General features: G+C 38.6%; 1 protein-coding gene across 4 annotated transcripts in view; it reads left to right on the forward strand.

The window, feature by feature from the left end:
* The first annotated feature begins 6084 nt into the window (after positions 1–6084).
* IL15 (interleukin 15) overlaps positions 6085–21843 on the forward strand; it is a 104660-nt gene continuing 88901 nt past the window's right edge. For 2 of the 4 annotated variants that reach the window (XR_001826954.2, XR_005201150.1), the window contains exon 1: positions 6085–6691. The gene's annotated coding sequence lies outside the window, so the exon portion shown is untranslated. Of the gene's footprint in view, positions 7177–21843 lie in introns of all 4 variants that reach the window. The other 2 variants (XM_037740437.1, XM_037740435.1) reach the window with 1 other exon arrangement.

Genomic DNA, 21843 nt, shown 5'->3' on the forward strand with positions numbered 1-21843 from the left:
AGTCATGAAAGTAAAAGGGAAACCTTTGGGCCATGTGGGCAGATCCCTCATGAATGGTTTGGTGCCCTCCCCATGGTAATAAGGGAGTTCTTCTGAGTTCCTGTGAGATCTGGTTGTCTAAAGAGCCTGGCACCTCCCCCTCTCGCATTCTTCGTTCTGCTCTCCCACCATGTGACATTCCTGCTCCCACTTCATCTTCTCCCATGAGGAAACGCTCCCTGAGGTCTCCCAAGAGCAAAGTAGAGACCTTTGCCATGCTTCCTCTACAGCCTGCAAAACTGCAGAACTATGAGCCAATTAAACTTCCTTTCTTTATAAATTACCCAATCTCAGGTATTCCTTTATGGAAATGAAAACAGACTATCACACCCTCTGGTAGAGTGTGTGGTTTGGCCCTAGGCGACTTCTGTCTGTGCATTCAGTTAAACTTCTTTTCTTTATAAATTACCCAGTCTGCATCAGGCGTGGTGGCTCATGGCTGTAATCCCAACACTTTGGGAGGTGGAGTCAGGCAGATCACAGTCAGGAGTTCAAGACCAGCCTGACCAACATGGTGAAACCCCATCTCTACTAAAAATACAAAGAGTAGCTGGACATGGTGGCACCTGCCTGTAACACCAGCTACTCAGGAGGCTGAGGCAGGAGAATCACTTGATCCTGTGAGGCGGAGGTTGCAGTGACCTGAGATTGTGCATTGCACCCCAGCCTGGGTGACAGAGCGAGATTCCGTCTCAAAAAGTAAATAAAAAATTACCCTGTCTCAGGTATTTCTTTATGGAAATGAAAACAGACTAACACACTCCCTGCTAAAGTGTGTGCTTTGGCCCTAGTTAACTTCCATCTCTGCATTCCTTTCTTATTCAAACCTCAGCCTTGGTCCCTGTCATCACAGCATCAGCAGAGAAGGTTGATTTGGTAGAGACTGAGAAAGATAGGGAGGGAGACAGGTGTATTCATGTAAAGATTATGTAATCCAGGATTTGGGTAGTGAGATCCTTTCACATACTTCTACCCTACGCTTTGTGTTAACCTGGTACCCCATTTCTTCTACATCTCATTGTGTGTTTTAAATTCATTTAATATGCCATGTTATTTGGGCACCTTAATTTGGTCTGTAAGTCCTTCTATTCTGAGATTTCTAGGGTAGTAACTGGAGGCTACCATTTCATCAGGGTAATTTCCCACACAGCCATAATAACAAAATCAATGATATTTTAAACAGTGGTTAGAACCCTTTATTAATATTTTAACCAGTGGTTAGAAATAGTTTTGATATATATTATGTAAAAATTTTAGTTGAAAATTTAATAAAAAGTGGTTGTAGGATTAAACACACATATACACCACAGAATGACGTTGTACAAATATACGAATTATCAAATTATTTCATGAAATGGAAGGAGCTCTTTTACATACATATATATGTACGCACATACATACATGTACACGCATACATACATGCACACACACACGTACACACATACATACATGCACACACATACATGCATGCATGTACACACATGCATACATGTACGCACATACATGCACATACATACATGCATGTACACACATACATACACAAATATCTATACATTCCCAGATTTTGATTCTAGAAACTATGCAAACTATGAGACAAGAGGTGACTTTTTCAAGCAAGATAAATATAACAGATATTTATTGAAGGCCAACTATTTGCCAGCCCTAGAGTCAAAACCAATGCCAGTTTAACTTTGTTGACATAAACATGTTATTGGTATTGACTTGGTTTACACTTTTAGTTAAGGTTATTATGTATTGTAAAAAATGCATGAATTTTAATCATAGAACAAATTCAAGAAATGTACATTTGCCTTGTTTTAGTCAATATATGTGAAGAAATGTAAAATGCCTTTTACAACTTGTCATTGAAAAAAATGCTGACAAGATCCATTATATATGTTTGTAATATACTCTCAGATTATAAATCTAAATAGGTTTATTAATGTTTTCTAACTAGATTTTAATTGTTAAGGTCAACATTAAATGACTGTTGAGAATAATATTGCTAGCATATGAACTTGTCACTTGTTTCTACTTAAGCCTTTTTTTCTCCCATTAAGTACCAGCGCATTTAAGGTAACATGTACTTTTAAATATACTAAAAATAAAGTATGTTGCTGTGATAGTCAATATTGTATGTCAACTTGATTGGATTGAAGGATGAAAAGTATCGTTCCTGGATGTGCCTGTGAAAGTGTTGACAAAGGAGATTAACGTTTGAGTCAGGTGGACTGAGAGAGGCAGACCCATCCTCAATCTAGGTAGGCACCATCTAAACAGCTGCCAGCACAACTAGAATAAAGCAGGCAGAAAAACGAGCAAGGATTATACAGGCTTAGTCTTCCAGCCTTCATCTTTCTCCATTGCTTCCTGCCCTTGAACATCAGACTCCAAGTTCTTTCGGCTTTTGGACTCTTGGACCTACACAAGTGGTTTGCCAGGGGGCTCTCAGGCCTTTGGCCACAGACTGAAGCCTGCACTACTGTTGGCTTCCCTACTTCTGAGGTTTTGGGACTTGGGCTGATCCATCACTGGTTTCCTTGCTCCTTAGCTTGCAGACGGCCTGTTGTGGAACTTTACCTTGTGATCATTAGTCAATTCTCCTTATTAAACTCCCTTTCATATATATATATATATATGAAAGATATATATATATATATATATCTTATTAATTCTGTCTCCCTGGAGAACCCTGACTAATAAAGTTACTACTGTTCTTAATTCATGTCCAGCTTGAAACTAGACGTCTTTTCTCCTTCTTTACCATGAGTATGCTCTGACATTTCAGTTCAAAGTCACTCAACTCTATTAGAATCTGCCAGCTACTAGTTCCACTGTTTCAAACCTACAGCAATGGTCTTCCAGACTTTCGTCAGCTGCTTTATTCAAATAACTTATGTTGGTAGTAGGTATTGTTAGTAGCAATACCTATTGCAGTTTCATTGCAGAAACATAGGATGAGAAAGCAGAAATTCAAAAAAACTACTAAGTTTCCTCCCTGGTGATGACTAAAATTACCCTAAAGCAAACAAAATTGGACCAAGAAATACTGCCTGAGGGTCCATGGCTTCTTTCTTTATGAATTCTGTTTTACAAACATTGGAGAATGGCTGCCAATTTAAAGACACCAGAGGGTAGGGATGTGTATTCAAGATAGACTGAGTTCAAATCCTTGCTGGGTCAGTCAATTTCCATATGATCGTGGGCAAATCGCATAATCTTTTGGGCCTTTGCTTTTCCATTTGTAAAAGGGGGATAATAATAGTTTATATCTCATAGCATTGCTGTGAGGATTTAATGAGTTAACATTTGTGTTTAGCATAGCACTGGAGAAATGGCAGATTGGAGAAACGAGAGAAGTGCTAACGAACATTGCTGTGGTTCTGAAAAAGCAGCAACTTGAGGAGCTCTTGAAAACCTAAATAGTATTTAAGACCAAGAGTATTCATCTATTGTCAGGACCAGCAGAAAAAAATATGTGAGAAGCAACTTTGAAGTAATGCTGCATTTCAGCACACTTTACCCGAATGGAAATGTAGGTGACTCAAGCAGGCCATGTTTTCCAAAGAGCAAGGGATCAATTTGTTCTTGATGGGTGGTTTAAATCTTAAGAAAACCATAAATAAGGCAACAGTCATGGACTTTGAATACTAAGTCAGATTAAATAAGTTGCAACTTTTTCCATGTAATTGCAAAAGCTAGAAAACTTTCATTAGTAATTTATTTTAAAGACAATTGCCCAATTGACATTGTCTTTGAAAAAAAGATATTAAAAATTTATTAAACTATAATGTTATTGTTAATTATTTGAATTCAAGGAGATTATTATGGTAACTTCTATGAGGTTTAATTTTTACTTCTTTCTACATTGTAATTTTATTAGTTATCTTAAGGCAGTTTCAAATTATTTCATCAATCTTCATCTTTGCTTTTAATTTATGCAGTGGAATTTACTTGTTCATTGGTATGAGTAATTTTCAATATTTTGCCAAACAGCCTGTGGCAACTGAAAACACAAGTTGCATACATTATACATTAGACTTTTCTGTTTGAGCGCAATGCAAAAAAAAAAAAAAAAAAAAAAAAAAAAACAAACAAATTATGCTACAAACCCAACTTCATTGAACTGCAGGCACTCATAACTCATTAAAAATACTGTTAAAATATCTGTATTTATGAAAACAAATTTGACCTACATATTTGGGAGGCAAATAGTAGAGCCAAGCACATCTATGACTATAATAATTTTTAATTCTACTTTGTTGTAATTTATGTTTTTTATCTCCCCACTCTGACAAAATGCTTTATATATCATTCAGTTCATGTTATTCTACAGCCTACTATATTTGAAGCACAATAAATAGTTGTAGACCAATTTTCTTAATGTTATATACTCAGATTATACATTAACATTCACCCTACAAATAAACTTCCCATCAATTTCATAGTATTGTGAAAACTCTCTAGTAGCTCAGAACATTCTTGGTGGCCTCAACGTATTCAAAGTATGCAGTCAGATACTGATGTCCCTCAGTCCTGTGGACAACTAACAAAGCTGAAACCCACAAGCCAGTGAGCACCAGTTGAGAACAACTTTCTATAGGCTTCGTGGACAGCCCAAGAGAGAGAGGATCTGAGATGTGAGGATTCTCCTCTGGCAGTAGTGATATCTGATATTGAGCTCTGTTAGATGGTGCTAAGTGTGGCCTCTGAAGTTTCTTATTGTCTGAACACCTGCTTCCTTCACCGGTTGCAGAGAACACAGTGTCCATAAAGGAGCTGAAGGAGGCGCTAGAGGAGTTTACATTGCAGGAGTCCAAGAAGCTCTGCAGCAGTCCAAAACGAGGCTGGGCGCATGATCCACATGTTGATCCGTATTCTCTTGTCTTCACACATATGCATATCAGTCCTTCTGTGGCTGCTACATCCTTGTATGCGATCCAATCCAGCTGCAGTCTTGCTCTTCCAATGCATACTCATTTTGCAAATCAGAGCTTCGAATCGGTGCTACGAAAAATCTAACTGGTCTTGAAATTCATTGACACTATCACAAGAAAATTCAACATGACATTGTCATGAACAGAAATGGATGATTGCTTCATATTCTTAAATATAATTTCCAACTATGGCGAAATTTTGAATGGTTGTAAAAATTGTTTTTGCATGTTTATACCTCACTTATTTTGTTGAAGGAGACTATCTAGAGTTTGAAATAATTCACATCAAGAAGTCCATCAGTAATTATTTCAAATATAAAAGTGACATGAAAAAATTGAGTTAATGAAAACAAACTCAATTTTTTTCATAAAAAATATGAAATGATATGTGGAAGTCTATGAGCTTGTAAATTGAATAATTTCTGTTATTTTTGTTTGATATTTATCATAGTTATGTAATACAAAGAACACATGCTTAAATTTTAAACTAAATAAAACTGAGCTCCACTACTCGGGAGGCTGAGGCAGGAAAATTGCTTGGTAACCTGGGAGGCAGAGGTTGCAGTGGGCCGAGATCGCGCCATGCCACTGCACTCCAGCCTGGCGTCTGGCGACAGAGCAAGACAGTGTCTCAAAAAAACAAAACAAAACAAAAAAAAAAAAACAAAACAAAAAAAAAAACTTTGCTCCAGAAAGACATCTTTTTCTCTGAGCCATGACTCTGAAAGTTTGGAAAGCACCGTACAGTAGGGATTTTCAGTGAGTCACAGAATGCAAGGTTCTCCAAAGTACTTTCAAAACTGAGCGTGAGTGTGAGGCCTTTGCTACTGGCTTTCTGGCGTGCAGATCACTCAGCCTCAAGAACTCAGTTCCTTCCTCCAATGTAAAAAGCACTGCAAGAACAACATTTCACGGTTCCGTCAAATGGGACCATGCGTAATATTTCACACTGGGCTACACAATAGGCTGGTAAAGTGATCCGCAGAGAGGCTCATTGCTGTAAGTTCACTCCCTGTACCAACTGTCTTGCACAAAGCTGCCACCCTGTGTTTTCTTCCAACGTTTCCTCTGGGAGGACTTCAAAACTTCCTTCTTCCAGTCTGTGCAGGGGTCAAGGGGCCTGTCTAGAGTAGCCGCCCAGCATCCGGCTCCGAGAACCTTTTCCCTTTCCTCTGGGAGACCTGAATGGGCGCCAGCCCAGCCCTGGTCTCCAGGCTCTGCTGCGGAAGCTTCCCACCTGGTGCCCGGCGCTTGGGATGCCGCCGACGGGCTCGGTCCAGTGTCCCTGTGCCTTCTCTGCAGGTGTCCAACCAGGTAGAGGAGGAGGCCGGAGACTTGTGTTCCTGCAAGGCGGGGCCGGTGCTCCTCGTTGCGCTTGCGCTCGCCCTGCACGTTCTGCGCTCCAGGGCCTGGCAGGGACCAAAACAGGCCGGGGAGCAGTGACACCTGGGGCAGTCAGTCATCCAGGAGCCGCCGCCACCTGCCCCACCCCCAATCTCCTCGGGAGGTGTTTATCTTTGCCTGCGCTCCCGGCTCTTTCTCTTTCACTTTTCTTTTCGCCGGAGGTTGGGACTCCGGGTGGAAGGTGCCCGGGGGAATCCCAGCTGACGCGTTCACTGCCTTCGGAGTCCGGCGCCCTCGGGGAACTGGGTGTCCGCTCCCGCCCGGCTGCAGTGGCTGTCGCCCCCCAACCCTGCAGCCAGGACTCGATGGAGGTACAGAGCTCGGCTTCTCTGCTTTGGGAGGGGAGTGGTGGTGGTTAAAAGGACAATGGAATTTTCCCCGAAAGCCTACGCCCTGGGCCCCTCCCAGCTCCGGCGCTACCCTCTGGTCTACCCGAGTGGCTCGGCCGCCCCGCCCTCTCACGGGGAAAACTTAGCCGCAACTTCGATTTTTGATTTTTCCCCTAATGACACTTTACTCCTCTCCAAGACTCTCTTCGCCATCCTCCTGCTTCCGGAGGAGCGCAGATCGCTGGTCCCTTTGCCCCTGGCGTGCGGCTCCCCACTGAGCTGCACCCTTTCGGAGTTCCCGACTGCTGGCGAGCGCGAGGCAGGCCCCGCACCCTGCGCTCCCCTGGGAGGGTGAGGGACGCGCGTCAGGCTGCCCAAGCCAAACTGCCGGTTTCTGAGAAGAGGCGGTCCCGCAGCCCTGAGGGCTGAGTTCTGCACCCAGTCAAGCTCAGAAACGCCAAGAAAAGGTACTTCAGCTCCCCACTTCCTATCTGTCCCCTCTCAAACTCCCTGTGGGCCGGCCGGTGCAGATGTCTGCGTGCGCGTCTATTTCTACCTTTGCAAAATCGAATTATCGCCCTCTTCTTTGCTTGCACACGTCTTCTGGAAGAAAAATTTGCAGGAATGATCACTGCTTGACAGTCAGGCCTGGGTCTGTATTGGTTCCAACTCTGCGCAAGCCAGTTATCTCTTAGAGAACCGGTAGGGTGTCTGGAATGCCAAAGCAACTTGGAAAAAATGCGAGCGAATTTCACTGAAATAAAATCATTATTCATTGATTTTCATAAAATCATTATGAAAATCCAGCCAGTTTTTTCAAGTGTTATTGAGACTGCATGCTGCAAGGGCATACATATAGTTCATTTGATTTTATGTAATTCCATGCATTAAAAACTATGTTGACTTCAAAGAGTGTGTAAACTAAACCAAACTAATTCTTAAATGATGCTTACAACAGATTCTCAAATAGGATGAGTCAGCAATTTCAAAACGAAGTAAAGTGGTGGTCACCAGCTAATTTCTACTATATATCTTTAAACTACTTTATAATATTATGATACAGGTAGTGGCTAAGTGGTAGTCATCCTCATCTTGTCAGTATGGCGAAAGAGGCCATATTAGCTAGACTGAATTCTTGCTCCAGTATTACAGAATAAACTGGTGATTATGCATCCTGCCATGTAGAGGCTGCAAAGTGAACCATTCAATTGAAAGCATCAAGATGCAATACACTTTTGGAGGGCTGAGACGAGAGGATAGCTTGAGACTGGGAGTTCCAGGTTACAGTGAGCTATGATCTGTCACTGCACTCCAGCCTGTCAATATATATATAACAGGTTAAATTTTAAACGCCTGTTGTTGTTTTTGTGTTAAATAATGTGGTCAACAGAAGAAGGAGATACAAAGGAAGGAACATAAAGACATATAAAGGGAAGAACTGAAAACACAGCGCAAGCCATTTAGATTTAAAAAGAGAACGAAAAGCTAATTTACTTAAAGTTTAGAAGTATCAGAGTTCTTAAGGTTTGTTATGATTGTCTTAGCTTCGTGTCCATGTATTTCTGTTTTCTCACAGAATTTTAGTCAATCAGAAGAGCATCTCCTGAAGTATCACCTGCTTTGCAACAGTGACAGAGAAAGGTCAGTTGGCCATTGGTCTGGAACTTCTGATAGGCAGGGCGTTCCCATACTTTTAGTTTCACTGTTCCCTGCTGATTTGGAATGGCAACTCCAGAACATGACTGGAAGCTATAGTTCTGGTTGGAATTTTCGTGCAGGCTACCAGTGATTAAAATGATGCTCTTTTGTTTTAATCCATGAAATTAATGTTGCAAATATCAACCGCTATATTGCAAGATACAGTGTTTTCAATGAAATATATGTTTATAAATTTCTTTGGGGGATGGAGAAAAACAGTGGCTTAAAGTTTATTGAAATCAAGTTTGGAAGTAGAGGGTTTTAAAGCTTAGGAGGTACCTCATCTCCTAGGCTTCATCTTAGATTTGGTGCCTCTGATGGATTTCTGGATAGCTAGAAAAGGAGCCCTGAAATGCTGGGTATATGTGGATGTTTCTCAGAAAAATATCCATAACTTTGATTAGCTTTTTAAATGGGTCTCTGACCCAAAACAGTTTTTAACCTTTTAAAAATATAGACTACTGTCCTTTTCCCCCAACCTCTCCTGGAGTTTAATGTTGAGTTCTGCTCATTGTGTTAACTATTTTTCTGAAGGTTAGCTAATGATAATACAGAGTTCTGTCTTCATACCCATAACTTAAATTATGAGAAACAGTATGAATAATAGCTAACATTGTTGAGTTCTTATTATGGATCAGACATTGTTCTAGGGATGTATTTTTAAAAATCATCATAATAAGCTTATGTGGTAGGGAATATATTTTACAGCTGAGGAAATTGAAGTATAGAGTAATTAAATAGCTTTCTCAAGGTCACAGAGCTAGAAAGTGGCAGAGCTGGAATTCCAACTCAGACAAGTTTAAGATTGCTGTTATTTAAGGAGGATGATATTATTTGCATAAAAATATTTCCTACGATTTGACAGTGATCATTAGTCTTTATTTATTTTCAGGCAGTGTCGTAATGGTAAAATGTTGGTTTTAAAGGAATGTTTCTATGGTACTTGTGCAATTGACATTATTATGTATTTAAAGATTATCTTTATAATCAATATTCATTTGATTAGCTATATGTGTTTGGTTCACTGGAGAAATTTTTTAATAGTCCCTGAATGAAAACATTTGTCTAAGTTGCATCACTTTCTGCTGGAAGAGCTTGACAATGTGGATTGATCTGGATATCTGTCTCTTCTATCTATCTCTTCATCTATCCATACAACTAGAAGGCTGGGATTCATGGAGAGCTCAGAGAAGACTTTCTCATAATACCACAAGTGGAGATGATGTAGTTAACTAATTGGGATGTCCTCTTTTCAGGCGGTGTTATGGTAGAAGGGTTGGCAAGAAGCCACTTCTTTAGCTCAGTATTAGCTCTTTGATTTACTTACCCAGTGATTATAGTAACTGCATGAAACTATCGACATTGAGCAATGCTTAAATACTTGCTGCTGTCCTATAGGAATGGGTTGGATGGAAAAATTCCCTAGGGGAGTTGACGGAAAAATTGTGATTTTAGGGAGAACTGGAATGCATTAGCTAACACCTATTTGATGGTGAATTTCACTAATTAAATACTATCAAGTATATGTATGTATGTGTGCATAATGCATATATGTGTATACATACTGTATATGTGCATATATGTACGTGTGTGTATGTATATATTGCACCATTTGTTGACAGCTGTGGGCAGACATAAAAGCTACTTTTTACTCTGCTTCCAGACTGTATTGATTAGGTAAACATAAGTAACTAAGAAATCTTGACAGAGAGCCTGAATTACTGTTATTAGCAGTGCCATTCCAGTAGGAACCCAATGTGAATTTGAAAGTTACAAAAAGGAAGCCTCTGCTATGTTTCAGGAAACATACTGGCACTTCATCTGTATGTCCTCATTGAATTTGAATAACTATTGCATTTTTATCGTGACTTCACAAAGAAAAAAAAATGGCATGCAGTGTTTCACTTGCATTAGGACACAGCTAGGTAAGACAGACACTCTACTGAGATTTAACTTGATTCCAATGTTAATGTCCTTTTTCAGATATCATATGTATTCTCTTCTAGGAAAACTCAGGTGTTCAGTGTAATGAAAAATAAAATGTCGCTATCCTGGCCTTGAAATAGATGCTGGTCACCGTTTGATGTGATTTAATACTATTTAGTACTTTGCCCATATCAAAGAATATTGCCCTTTTTTTAAAAAAAAAGTTTATTGCTAGAATCAGAAAGAGGAGAAAAAGAAGCTCTTTGATCTCAGTTCAATTCAGTAATATTATTTGTACACATTTAACATCTAGAGCCAGGGTATTTGTATGCACTTGTTTTATGGTGTTTCATTCCACTCCAGGGGCAGAGGACTCAATGTAGACCATACAAAAATGGATTTTTTTTAAAGTCTGCTTGTAATACACACATGTTTCCTCTCTAAATGCTAATGGTTCTTCCAAGTACTGACAGGATGCAGACAAGATTAGGAAAGTGACAAATTATTTTGTGAAATGAGGGAATTGAAACTGAAAATGGTTCTAGAATAAGAAAATATGATGGTTGTAAGGTTTGTAGAGGTGGTGGTGGGGGTAAGCTCTGCTTATCACTGTGACACACAAAAGGAGCCCAGAGAGGTCTTGGGTCCCTTATTATCACTGAATACTTCTGCTTCCTGGGTATTCTGCTCACGTGCCTTCTAATTGAAATCTGACAAAGTAGTCCTTGCATGCTGTTAGCACTGACCTTTAAAATTATCAAATAATTATTTCTTAATTTAACATTTTACAGTTAAATATTTCATATTTTGGAGTTATTTGCTCTCCTGACTCATCTGCAACAGAAATAAGCACATAAAGCTTGATTTTTTAATTGAAGGGTTTTTATTGTGAAAATTCTTGCTTATGTTATTTAAAATACTATCATTACAAAACTAATCAAAGGAATCATTCGTTTTTGATAAGTGATTATTAAGCATACAAATAAAACAATATTGGAAATATATATCATGCAAGTAGATATGTCAATGCTTTTTTTAAAGATGTCTCCTATATAAAATTATCCCTTTATTTGGCACCCTGGTGAGGCAAGGCACATGCTAAGATTCTGGATGAAGAGACATAGGCATTTTTTTTCCTAAAGTGGGAGAATGGTAATTATGAAAGAGGAAGTGAGAAAGGAGAACTTGCCAGAAATCTGCTTGCTTTGGGCACATATCAGGCATATCTCTGGTAAAAAGGGGCTTCTCTGGAGGTAATGGATCTTGAAATTGGTTCCTTTAGAAACCTCTTATACCCACAAACCCCTGGAAAAGTTGTAGGGTATGCCAGAGGTGCGTGTTGTTCAGTTGGGAGATACAGTTCAGCCTTCTTTCCCACACCCTCCCTTTGGCTTCTGGATTACCATGCTTACTGTGCTTAAAGCAAAGTACAGGGGGCGGGATGGGGAGCAGTAAAGAGCCTGGGCTGGCTTCTGTAGAGATTTCCCACAGGGGACTGGTGGAAAATAAGCTCTAATAGGGTTTGGAAAACCTCTGCAGTGAAGTCTCCTCTTCCAGCCTCAGCTCCAGTCACCCTGCCCCAGTGTTCCAGACACACTTGCCCTTCTTTGTCAGTCTTCATATTTCTGCTCAAAATGCTAACCCTCCATAACTTTTTCTATCCCCACCTACTGCCCAGGCAGAATTATTTTCTCCCTTACATGAATTAATTTGGTGCAGTCTACATTCTCCTGTAACAACTTTTATGCCTGTAAATTCATTTTATATGTGTCTGTCTCTATACATATATTGTAAGGACAATGTGCTTCATGTGCTTAGCAGAGGGTTGGTCAGAGTCTATTTGTATGATTTCAGTGAGAGTTAGTCATCATTCAAATGTTTGACAGCTGAGCAGACAACGGTAAAAGAGGCAGGAGACATAAGTCATATAGCAAAACAATGTTGGAGCACTGTAATAAAAATAGTACTTTAGGGAAATTAGTTTGAGGTAGAATTTATTGAAGAAAAGATAAATTAGAGATAAGGAAACCAGCTAGAAATCCATCACAGTTAATTCAGGGGTGTAGTTTCATTCCCATTATCTGCTCAAGGACATAACTCTAGTAATTCATTCTTTCTCTCCATCACCATTTTTTTCTCTGTCTCTCATGGATCTTTCTAAGTACCATGTAGCCATGCTATAATTTCTGCCATTTTAAAAAAAAAGACTCATGTTTTTCTCCTTGTTTCTCCTCACTTCTATCTGGTTTTTCTGCCCATGTTTTACAGGAAAACTTACAAAATTAACTCTGTTCTCTGTTTCCAATTGTCCTTTCTCCATTTTCTCTTGAACCAGTCAGTCTGTCATTCCCACTGCTCCATTAGAAATATACTTGTCAAAGGTGCCAAGAACATCCCTGTTACTAAATCCAGTGGTTAGTTCTTGGGTCCCTTCCTATGTACCCTTCAGCAGGACCTGAGAGTTCTTTCCCTGACTTCCGAGCCACCCCCTTTTCCTTATTTTCCTTTTACCTTACCAACAACAATTTCAGTCTCTTTGGCTCGTTCATTGTTTCCCCTAACATATAAATACAGGAGCCTCAGTCCTTAAGTCTTTTCCCAATCTGTACTCTCTGTCTTGGTGATCTCATCTAATGTTACAGTTATACTCTTCTTACATTGATGATGCGCAAATGTACATGTGAATCTAGCCATGATGTCTCCCCTGAACTCCAGACTTATTCAGCAGTCTATTCATCTGTTATTCATTCATCTTTGATTGGATGTCTGATACTCACTGGATGCCTTTACTGCCATATCTGCTTGCCCACCCTCTTCCTCATCTTACTTGATGAGGAAGATTTTATTCTCTTAGTTCCAGAGATAATCAACCTTCGATTTGTCCTTAATGTCTCTTTTTGTCATGCCCCACATTAAATCTGCCACCAAATCATTTAGCTAGGCCTTTGAAATATACCCCACAGCCTATTTCTTCTCACTCTTTTCATTGCTGTTGCCTGGGTTCAAGCTGCTATCATGTCTTACACCATTATTGCAAAAGTGCCTAATGTTTGTCCCTCCACTTCCACTCCAGCCTGTTCTCAACATAGAAGCCACAGTGTTGCAGTTATCTGTCCCTGCATCAAAAGGATGAACGACCACAAAACAAGAATTAAACAAAACAACACCCCCAGAACTCAGAGACTTGAATAACAATAATTTGTTATTTGTCGTGATCTTGCCATCTGGGCTACTTTCAGCTGATTGACTCCTCCTAGGCTGCTGAGGATTAGACATTTAAGACGGTATCTTCCTTCACATGTTAGAACATCAGCCAGGATAGCTGGAAAGCTCATGGCTGGCCGGACATCCATCCCTCTTTATGAGACCTCTCTACATGGCTAACTTGGACTTTACATCACGTTGGTCTCAAGTAGTTTTACTTTTTAACTAATTATTGACTTTCAGCTTATCTCACTATGGCATCAAACTCAGACTTTAAGTCTCTAAATTGGATCTCCAGATGAGGATGATATTTCTCTGGTGTAGTTTCTTTAGTGCATTTTTTTTTTCCTAAAGTGGGAGAAGAGTAATTATTTCTTGAGTGCAGAAACCTATAACTAAAAAGATTATCTGCTGCCACAAAGATAGGACAATTTCATTAAACAATACTGTTTCAAAACAAGACAATTGAAGGCATATAACTGTCACTAGTCAATAGCAAGTCTGAATACAGCCGCCATATGTCCCAAGTTCTTGCTCTGGAAGTAAGACATGTTCCTGATTAAGGTTTAAATTTGTTCCCTAGGAATGATTCTCTGTGGCTTTAACTTTATCTTTTGCACATTGGGCTCCTTTTCTCATTTCTTCTTTCTTTTCTATAAGAAATAATTTTTGCTATTCTTTGCAGTGGAGTAGCCTGCTTCCTGCTATTAGAGGGGTAATTATTTAGAGACCTTTTGTATACTTCCTTTTGTTTAACTGCTTTTTGTTTTTAAGTTCAATGATCTTTAAAATTTGGGGGCTTCCTGTGAATTTTATTGGGATTCTCTCACTCCACTAGATAAAAGACATAACCAGAAAATCCTTCAGGCAAGCTCTAGTTTACTTTGCCAGAAAGTCAGGATGCAGTAGAAGCCCATAACGTTTTTAGAAGCCCCTTGACCGGTTGGCAAGGTCTATGAGGCATCACTTTAAATCTTTCAGAGTTCTTAATGAAGGGCCTTCCTGCCACACACTTGATTTGATCTTCAAGCTGAGAACACATGTAATAGTAGACCCTGGATTTGATCTTTGCCCTGAAATTACTTATTTCTTGGATAATCTTTTGCTGCCTGGAAAGGCAAGAATGAGATTCAGTGTTATTTTCCAATCTAGCAAGTCTTGAGTTGAACTATTTTATCACTGCATTTCTGGCTTTCACTAACAACGTCCTTGCCTCTCTCCAGGTGTCTACCTAACACTTGGTCTCATAGCAGTTTCAGTGTTGATAACTAATTTCCATATAATAAACTTCCCCAAAACTTAGTGGTGTAAAATAAAAACCATTTTATTTTCTCAAGCCTAAAAATTAGGACAAGACACAAAGAGAATGACTTGTTTCTACACTGCAATGTGTGTGACCTCAGCTGGGATGGCCCAAATGGTCAAGGGATGTCTGAGGTGGCTCAGACATTAGGTCCCATATATAGAGCTTCAGTTCTGGCTGTAGGCTGGGCTCCTTGGCTCTCTTCCACTTGTCTTTCCACATGACTGATTTGGACTTTCTCACAGTGTGATAGTTTCAGGGTTGTCAGACTCTTTACAACTTACCCAACTTCTGTAAGAGAGAAAGTTGGAGCTGTAAGCTCTTAAGGCTTGGATATGGAATTTCCAGACTGTAACATTTGTTTTATTCTTTTGGGAAAAGCAAGTCAGAAGGCCATCCAGAATTGAAAGGGAGAGGACAAGGATTCCACTTCTCCATGAGTAGTGTCAGGCATGTTTATGCGGAAAGGCATTGATTGATGGCAGCTGTCTTTGGAGATTGTCCACCACAAATGGTAATCCCGTTAAAGTATTAATCAGGTTATGCCATTCCCCTATTCCAAACCCTGCATGGTCTTCTCTTCTCACTTCAATAAAAGCCAAATTCTGTTAGAGTGGACATTTAGTCTCTAAGTGATTTGTACCCCTGATGTCTGTCATCTACTACTCCTCCCTTAGCTCACTGAGTCAGTTACACCGGCACCTTTTCTATTCATCAACCATACTACTATGTTCTTGTCTAAGAGTCTTTTAGCTTGCCGTTCCTTCTGCCTAGAATGCTTTTCTCTCAAATCTGGCCCCTTCCCTTTACCTGCTTTGGGGTTTGGCTCAAATATCCCTGTTGCAATGAAGTAATTCTTGACTTATGTACTTCAAATTGTAGTCTCACCAACACTCCATGTCCCAACCTTGTTTGGGAATTCAGTTTATTTTTCAGATTTTGGAAAGTAATATAATGTGTTTACTATATATCATGTAATGATCAAGCTTATTTAGGTACTTCCTCAAAAGGGAATAAATACAACTTATACATGGTCTAATGTCAGTTGAGTTTGTGTTTTGTTAACCAGTGAATTAAGGAGAAACTTCCAGCTTTTAGAGCTTTTTTGATTTAGTATTTTCATATGAGGAACTATGGACTTGAATATGTTTTATTTAATTATTTGATTATTATCACCTTTTTCCATTAGAAAATGAACCACGGGAGAACATGCAGTTTAGTTATTTTATTTATTGCTATATCCCCATCACCTATTAGTGCCAGGCATATGGTAGTCTCTCAATAAATATTTGCTGAATGAATAAGTGAATGAATGCTAAGTAGTAGGGTATTGCAAATCGAACGGAGAATAGAAAGACAAGCTGTTTTCAACAAAGATTTGATTTATTAATGTTTTATTTATTCATTGAATTGATTTTGGCACTTCAGCAGTTAATAATTTTGAGTGCCTAATATAAGATGGGCAGTTTTGTAAACACTTGACAGGTCTTGATTGAGTGGGAGGAGCGGAGTACATGGAAGAGTCAGAGGACATCCAAGATTTTAACCATGAGAGGCAGGAAAGATAGACATGTTAGGAACAGATATAGATTACAGCTAACACATGGGGCAAGGTAGGGGAATGGAGGAGCTTGATTTTGGAAATATCATGGTTGAGCTAAAACTGGAACAAGCTACTTAAAATGTCTTGTAAGTGATTAGAATTACTAGATTGAAGATTAGATGAGCTATTTGTACAAGAGATTTTGGTTTGTGAGTTAGGTAAAGAATTATTGGTAAAACAAATGGTCAGAACATTTCCCCAGGAGGCAAATGGATATATAGATGGTTTAGGGTCACATAAGAGAACCAGAGGAACTGTCACTGAGCTAAGCACTCTGAAAGAGATGTTCAGGAAGGCCTTCGAGGAGGGATTGGCCAGCTCCCAGGTCTTCAAAGGAGAAGGCGAGGCTTTTTACACCTCCCAGCCCTTGCCTACCTGTCATACTTGCTCTGCCTGCTGCTCTCTAGAAGGATTTTAATCCCTCGTATGTTTATTCTTACATATTCACCTTTAAAGACTCACTTTCTCTCTGATATTTTCCTGGTGAGACCCCCATCTTTACCTCTGCCTTGCCTCACACCTTTCTTTCTTTCTTTTTTGTGTTCTCCACCAGGTAGATACTTCTATCGTAATATCTGCAGTGTTTCACTCTATTTACCTCTGTTCATATTGCCTCACCCACAGGTAAATGATAAAGGTCATAGAAGACAAGAATTGTGATGGTGGAGTTGGAAGGGCTGAAGTTGAAGAAAAACTGCATTCTTATGTGCCTAACAACTTGCCTGGCACATAATAGATCTATAATAATGTTATTCGTGTTGTCAGTGATCCAACATATATTTCTGGGGAACCCAGTTAGATAAGGTCCTGAGAAAAGGAAATTGACTATGTTTGACTCATAGTATATTACTGGTGATCACATGGCTTTTGGGAAACTATTCCCAGATTATTTCTTATTGTCAGGGTTAGGAAGGGAAATAGAATTTTCTGAGTGTATACATTGGGCCAGGTTACAAATAGAGTCTTTAGCTTCCTTGTTAGGAGTATGAACTTTAGAGAACTGAAAACAAATAGGTTTGTTTAATATTTTGTGCCAGTTTTATTAAGGTGAGGATAATTTTATAAATTTGCAAAGTAAATGCTTCAGTAAATGAAGGGAAATTGAAACAAGGCACACCCTATTCTCTAAATTCTTTCAAATAGAAATCCTTTCATTTTCTTAATTTTATTTGCTGAGTATTTTGAGAAATCATTTCAGTAGGACAAAAAAGATGAGGGAAATTGTGTGAAAATAATAGTATTGCTGAAATTTAATTTATTTAGTGTCTCTTCTCCTGAGAGTTTAAGAGAAGAAATATAGTTTCTTCTCTTGTTATGCCATTAAAAAAATTGCAGTTACCTCAAATATCAGATTAAAATTTGTATTTGGTATCTTTAGATTCTACCCCTGAAAAGCAAGATCATTGTAAACAACCTCTAAAACCGGAAAGATGTGGTTATGCTGATGGCTTATTTGACTTGATATTGAGGCATTCATCTTCTAAACTTTGGCCTTTCTTAAGTCAAGCCATATTACTTTGAGCTGCTGCAGTTTATAAAGCATGGCTTCAAGGCTAAGGTGTTTAATCCAAAGAGGCTAACAGCACAGAAAAAATTCTAAACAATAGTGGATATTTATTGATCACTTCCTTTGTACATGGCTCCTTGCCAAGTGCTGTGAAGGATAAAAAGATGCAGCACACATGATTCTCTTCAGGAATTTAGTAACTGGTGGAACAATTATTGTTTACATGTAAAAGAGCTGAGTGTCCAGGATACTGAACTACTGTCTGTCCCCAAACACAACATGCTGTCTTTCATAGCCAAACATTTGACGTGTTTCTCTCATTGGAAATGCACTACTTCATCCAGCATCTCTCTTCCTTGCCCCCTTCTTCTGACTAGCCTGGTCCAGAAGTCTCAGTCTGAAAATGGCTTCTCTGGAAATATTTTCATAAATGTCCAGAGTTGGGTTAGGTGTCTTTCATTCTTAACTTCATTCCATAAGTATTTCAAGAGTTAACATTTTTTTCATCCATTGTGCCAAGTCTGTTAACTGATGTAGCCTTCTCAAACCCATGAGATACTTTCCTTCCCACTTTTTCAGGTAAGTAAACTAAAGCACCAGGCTGTAGAGTGACTGGTCCAGGGACTGCCATTAGGAAGTGGTGGAACTGGAGCTTGAACTCAGGTTTCCCTCTCAAGCATGCACACTTCCTCTAGAGGGTGCTGCCTTGCTGGTACAATTAATAAGAATTATAAAGATTAAAAGAGAGGAGATAAATTTTTATCATTTATAAATGAAAGCCATACAAACTAACAAGCTACTAAAATGAATGGGAGAGTTCAGTAAAGTTGCCAGACCAAAGATTTTTAAAACCCAGTAACATTTTTCAATACTAAATAAAGCATTAGCTAGCATACATAACAGTAAAACAAATAAGCAACATAACCTTCCCCAGGAGGAGCACACTTGCTACAGTTAAATATGGTTTATTTGAGGATCATCTTGATGGCTCAACGTCAGAAAATCGATCAAAGTAATCTTAATAATACAGGAAAAGTTAATGTCAAGTTATAAGAGGAATAAGAATAGGTGGGATTTTTCAAAAGTGACTAAAGAATATCTATGAAAAATCTATAGTAAATATCAAATTTAATACAGAGCTCAGAGAAGCATTATTTTTTTAATTTTGGGAGTTGAGGATGCATGTGTTGACACAACTATTCAGAAAAGTAATGAAGACAAAAATAATAACGACCATTCGTTTTTATTGAGTGTTTACCTATGTGCCAAGCAGTGTAAAAGCAAAAGTGTGGCGGATTAGCCATTGGTGCAAGGGGATGGTGAAATTCCCATCTTCCTATTCCTCCAAGGTAGACGTGATAATTGAACTACAGCGAGCCAGGATGAAACAGAGTTGTTGCAGAGCAATTGTAGGCCGGATGTTTAATTTATTGTCTGACCCAGAAAGTAGTGATCTGAACATAATGGAGTGGAGAAAATTACAATGTAGTAGAATTTAGGTGGCAGTAGTGATGGTATAGCATAGTTAGATCTAAGGTATAAAATGAAAAAATCCTTCAAAATCTACAAATAACTGCACTTTACATATGGTCAGTACATATGCAATCATGTCAGTACATGCATTTCATAGTCCATACATATGCAATCCAAACATACTGCAATCATGGATTTTATGGATGAAGCAGAGCTCTTTTGAAATTGAAGTTAAGGTGGAGAAGTAACACAATGCATAGTATATGTTTTGTGGTATGTGGAATGAACTTCTAGTGAAGAATTAAAATGGGAATCCAAAACACATTGTTAAATCTCAGTTTTACCTGTTTGTGTAAAATTGTGCAATACATTTAATTTCTCTGCACTTATATTCTTTTCTGGAAAATTAAGATAATTAAACCAGAGAAATTACCTTTGGTGTTAAATATGGTGGTTCTGGGAACCAGCATAACATAGTTGGATTCTATCATATGCTAAGACTTTCAACCTGTGATCTCTATAGATGTCACTTAGGCACTGGAAGGGACTTTACACACCTCAAATCTAATCTCCTTATTTTAAATACAAGGTAACTAAGGCTTAAAGGCATAAAGTACCTTGCTAGTGTTACATAGCTGTTTAAAGACAGAATCAAGCCTAGAGTACAGGTCTCTAGACCCCAGTCCACTCCATGGTTCTAGTAAGATTAGGAAAGCTCCAAATTTCATCCAGAAGTTCTCAATCTCAATTTTACATGAACTATAGTTTTGGAAATTGTAATATGTTAATGACGAATAGATGGGAATGGTGGTAGTCTATATGGAGTATAATGAAAGAATAAATGGTGTACACTTCCACCATTCCTTACACAACACATCCAAAGACAGATATTTTATAGTGTGCTTGTGTATATATACACACCATGTATGCATATACTATACATTCTATTTATCTATGAAATATATGTATATATACACACACACACACAATGGAATACTATTCAATCATAAAAATAATAAAGTCATGTCTTTTGCAGCAACGTGGATGGAATTGGAGGCTATTATCTGAAGTGAAACAAATCAAAACAGAAAGTCAAATGTGGTATATTCTCACTTAGAAGTGGAAGCTAAGTAATGTGTACATATAGACATAGAGTATGGAATAATAGCTATTGGTGAATCCAAAAGGTTTGGAGGATGGAGAGAGGTTGAGGGATGGGAGATTACTTAATGGGTACAATGTACGTTATTCTGGTGATGGTTACACTAAAAGCCCAGATTTTCCTCTATGCAATATAGCCATGCAACAAAACTGCCCTTGTACTCCTTATATGTATTTATTTTTCCAAAGAATGAATGTTTGTGATTCTACCACATGGACCACATTTAATGTTAGTTGCCTAGATTATATATATACATACACACACACACACATATATATATATATATATATACACACACACACACACACACACACACATATATATGTGTGTGTGTGTGTGTGTGTGTGTATGTATATTCTGTAAGACTTTTCAATTTTCTTTGTTCTCACTCTGTTTGTCAAATAATTTTTTTATTACTAATTTGGTTATGTAGGTTAATAGTGTAGGCTTAGTTAACTCAGGGATTGCTCTGATGAAAGAAAAAAAATTACTCACTTTTACCTTCTATACCCCTTCACGCTTCATTCCTCCACTGCCAAAAAAAACCCTCAAAAGAAATCTGATATCTTAGACTACAGAAATGCAACCATCTTGAAAAACTTGTAACAAGTACACCCAGCAGAAGGGTCAAAATCTTAAAGACTGTAACAAATATGTAATCCCACAGAAGGGATGAGGCTTGCCAAAGTGTTTGATGATGTCTATAAAATCCACTTTTCTTAGACAAAAGCTAAAAAGCATAGAAATAATATAAAGCAGAGACAAATGAAAAGCAACAATTAGAAAGAAGATAAGAATGGCAATCTGTAATAATAATTTTGATAACTGCCATGTAGGAAAGAATATTTAATGAGGCCAGTGAAAGAAGAGATAAAGTACTAAAACTGACCATTCTCCTACCATGAGGACAGGAGCTCTGTTAGCTCTGTCTTAGGTAATTTGTACAGCCCAAGAGGAGAAGAAAGAACCAGCAATGCTATAAAAGATAAGTTCTGCTTTCCAATCTAGGGAGAGAAAAGAACCCACATTGACCCACAGGAGTAAACACTGCCGGTTGCCAAATAAACTTTATTAATAGAGACAACCTGCCCCTTAGCAGTTTTATAAGCACTACTGCTATGTTATATAGGCTTGAGAAGGTTAGTTTACTTGTCAGGAAGAAGCCGGGCAAGCAATGTTATAGAAACAAGACGTTTGGGACTACTACAGAGATCCAGTGTTAGGCTAAATCACTTGATACATTTCATATGAAGCCAAG

Source organism: Cebus imitator, unplaced genomic scaffold (assembly GCF_001604975.1).
Source record: "Cebus imitator isolate Cc_AM_T3 unplaced genomic scaffold, Cebus_imitator-1.0 Scaffold4, whole genome shotgun sequence".
Taxonomy (NCBI): domain Eukaryota; kingdom Metazoa; phylum Chordata; class Mammalia; order Primates; family Cebidae; genus Cebus; species Cebus imitator.